A 4,351-nucleotide genomic window follows, 5' to 3' on the forward strand; every position below is an offset into this window, starting at 1 on the left:
ATGGAGAGGAACACCCCGTGGTCTACATCAGCAGGAAACTCTCCCCCACGGAGACCCGGTACGCGACGCTGGAGATAGAGGCCCTGGCCATAAAGTGGGCAGTCCTTGAGTTGAAATACTACCTCTGGGGCCGCCGGTTCACCCTCGTCACCGACCATGCGCCACTACAGTGGATGTCTAAGGCGAAGGACACGAACGCCCGGGTGACGCGTTGGTTCCTCGCACTCCAGGACTTCTGCTTCCAGGTACAACATCGGGCCGGGGCCGATCACGGGAATGCGGACGGTCTCTCCCGGGGCTGGTCCGGTTGGGCAGGTGAGCACGTTGAGACGGGCACCGAGCACCATTCCTCCGAGCACGTGTGATCAGTGTGTGGGCAATAAATCACCCTCCGGGGCTCTTTCTAACAGTATCGAGTCTGTGTTCTCATTCACCCCGTGACAATATATATATATAATGTTTGCAAAGCCAAGAAGGGCGAGCCCTTTGTGGTGAAGGGTGAACAGAGGTCGTCTGCCAAACATTCACAGCCCAGATGAACTGTTTATAGAGATATGGAGGTTTTATCACGAAGGTATTTAAAAGAAAAGCAGCTACGATTTGATTTGGAGAACACAAACCAGCTGTTTTCTAGATTCAGCTGTTTGTTTCAATCAGCATGATTTGATTAGACTCGTGAGCATTCTTAACATAGGATACAAATAATGTTAAACATTTTTAACACCATAAAGTTAACTTAGTTTCCGGTTGTTCAGTGGTTCAAAATACAAAAGAATTGCGATAACCTTCCAACCCACTTTTGCAGACATTTCCAGAAGGAATCGATGTATCTAAAATTGTCCGTTTACGAGTCAGAATTCAGAATTGACTGAATATTTATTAAAATTCATCTACATTGTAGATGGCCTGAGGGTGTTTCTTCATTGGAACAGATTTGGAGAAATTTAGCATTGCATTGCAAACAGCTTCTCACATCACAAGATGTTAACTGATGGACTGGAGTGGTGTGGATTACGTGTGGATTATTGTGATGTTTTAATCAGCTGTTTGGACTTTAATTCTGATGGCACCCATTCACTGCAGAGGATCCATTGGTGAGCAAGTGATGTAATGCTAAATTTCTCCAAATCTGTTCCCATGAACAAACAAAATCATTTACATCTTGGATAGGGTTGGGTATCGTTTGAATTTTATCAATTCCGATTCCGATTCCGATTCTTTTCGATTCCCAGTTTCGATTCCAATGTGATTAAATAATGATATCAAACATTTATCCTGTGTCTCTTTTTTGCAAACCATTTATTGGAGCTGAATACCATGAACAAAAATCAACAGCCTACATAAAAACTGGACTCTTCAAGAGCTGTTTGTGTGCAAAATAGAACTGCATGATTCTGGATAGATTGAATTATTTATTTTTTTATTTTTTTTCCTCCAATGGAAGTTGTGGTTCTCTCTTGATTTTGAAGAAAAAACATTAGACAACTAAACAAAATCACATGTAATTTATGAATTAATGATTAAATGACTCACTCAAGATGTACTTGTTTCATTACTGGATGAATCAGCGTTCTTGAACGAATCTCTTGTATGATTCAAAGACAAATACATTTTAACAGCCCCTTTTCGCCACCTACTGGCGTAACAATGTAATCGATAAATCTTCATTTGAAGTGTCAAATTACTTTCAAAAGGTGATTTACTCTATTTTAATCGCTACCATACACATCGTACACACAGTTTATATCTGAACTATAAACTTTTATTCCAGTATTTCTGTGATTTGAATGTTTGTATCACCGAAATAATGATACTGTGTGGCTGAAAAGACTGTGAGGCTTTCATTCATGACAGATGACAGCTGCTCTCTTTAGATCAATGGCAGCGCGAACGCAAATTTAAATGTTCAAATCACACTGGTGTGATCGTACGCTGCATGGATGATTTTTGGCTTCTGATCGCAAATGTAGCCAAACTTTGGAGCGCTTAGATTAGCGAGCAAGGTCCTGGCAGATCGCTAGGTCCGGTCCTCACAGATGAAGAAAAAAAAGCACATAGGAATCGATAGGCGGAATCGAAATTTTTATTTGACAAGTATCCGATTCCTGACCTTAAGTATCTGATTCTTGGATGGCCTGAGGGACAACACATTTTCAGCCGATTTTCATTTTTGACTGAACTATTCCTTTAATGTTAGGATAAAGTTTTTAAAGAAAATCCAAAGGGAGGTAGAATAGCTTTGAATTAGATTAATAATTTAAGTTGTACAAACTATTAAACTGAGCAACATTTTGTGAACATGCTGTGTTTGTTTTAAATCGGTCATTAAACGCTAGTTGACTCTGGCCTGTTTTAGCAGTTTGTCAATGGTAGAGTGACCAAGCGACAGTTACTGAACGCAGTAGAGTTTCGGAAAGGAGAAACTCACAGAGTGCTGAAGCGTGAAAAATGGCCTCTTTCAGCCTAAGGCTGTGACACTTGCCAATATTCAGACCTTTAACGTGTATGTGTATGTGTGTGTGTTTGGTGGTTCCTCTATATAGATAACTCTATAACTAGCTAAAGATGTACACGGGACAGTCCTGCTCAAGATTTGATCATTCAGTGTCCAGCTACACACAGACTTACAGGAATTCATGCACACACAAGCTCATGGCAGAATTGGGAGTTCTTGGCACTAGTGGCTGGCCGAACTCAGTTGCCTAGCAACCAGGTGGCTCGTTGAATGAGGGATGTCAGGATTGTGCTCTATGTGTGTGTGTGTGTGTGTGTGTGAGAGAGAGAGAGAGTACAGAGTTTGCACTATATCCCCAAAGCATGCTTCACAATCAACATCTTTCCGACCGATCACAGGTTCTGCAACTGGCATCTGACGATTAACCACATAGTCCATCAATGCGAATGACGCTCTCAGCAGATCTACTCCTAATCCGCATCCTCCGTCAGTTTTCTAAGCTTGTTATTCGTGTATGTTGGCCTTAGAGTTCAGAAGCAGTTCAGAAGCACCTACACTGAAAAAAACATGGTGTAGAAACAATTTTAACTCAGAAATTGTTAGTGAGTTTCACAAATAATTACAAAGAAATGGCAAGGGCACTGAAAAAAAAAAACATTTTGAAGTTGTAAATAAATCAGTGATTAGTGGAATAATACTATTTCAGTTTTTCTACTTTAAAATGCCATGCTTAATTCAATGTGTTACTTGTGGTTTATTTATAATGGTTAAATTTCTTAGCAATTTCTGAGTGAAAATTGTTTCTACACCAGATTTGTTTTTGTGTAATATGTTGAAATAAATATAAAATTTTCACATATAAACACTACAACAGTTTTCTTGTAAAACATACTCCAATAATCTTTGTTTTATTTAAAGTTCTAAAAATCCTTTGTATTAGTATTAGTATCATAGTATTATGGTAATACTATGATACAGTTTTGACTTAATGCAAAAAGCAAGTTTATCAAAGAATATCATGGTATTACCATTAATTGTGTGTGTGTGTGTGTGTGTGTGTGTGTGTGCGTATATATATATATGTATATATATAAATATATTACTGTTTTTTTTATGGTAAAATCACATTTTTAAAGTATAATACATTTTATATACATATACATAAGATATACATTTGTTTACATATTTTATTATTTAACTTTTTTTTAAAGAAAAAACAATATGAATTTATGAGCGCTTTTCCACTTTTCCACCTACTTTTGCAAGCTATAGTTATAACAAGTAGCAAATAATGGTCCACCATTGTGACATAAACTAAAGACCAATGGCTATTTAAAAGCATTGCTGAGACCTTGTCCAAACCGAGCTGTCCCGTCCAAAATTCCTGTTTCAATAGGAAGCACCAAAACAGCAAAATGGTGGACCAAAAACTGCGTTATGTCTTTAAAAAGAAGACCAGTGTTCTTGTTTTCTTGGTCTTTCATTCTCTCTACAGCTTAAAGCATCTAAGTATGGCAGAAAGAAGCGCCTCTCCTTTCACTCCCAGTCTCTCAGTCGTCTGCTCTCCTCCCTCAGGAGAATGAAAGATCTGAGTCCCAACTTCACCCTGATGGGACTTCACACCAGGAAACTCTTGCAGCTACCGCCCCCTCAAAGCAGCCAAATGATATGCTTGGCTTTTGCAACTATATCAACAGCCTGCCCTGATGTCTGTCATTAAGTGCCGTAAATTCTTCACAAACAGCAAGAGCAGGGCAGGACATGTTTACTGTAGATGTTTCTAGTCTGCCTCAAACAGAAGATTTGACCCTGCAGAGATGATTTTTTTTTACTTATTTATGTAACTCAATTGCATCTTTCCAACCTTAGGAGACGCCTCAACATGTTCATGTACTT

Source organism: Sinocyclocheilus rhinocerous, unplaced genomic scaffold (genome assembly GCF_001515625.1).
Source record: "Sinocyclocheilus rhinocerous isolate Xijiao unplaced genomic scaffold, SAMN03320098_v1.1 scaffold945, whole genome shotgun sequence".
Classification (NCBI taxonomy): domain Eukaryota; kingdom Metazoa; phylum Chordata; class Actinopteri; order Cypriniformes; family Cyprinidae; genus Sinocyclocheilus; species Sinocyclocheilus rhinocerous.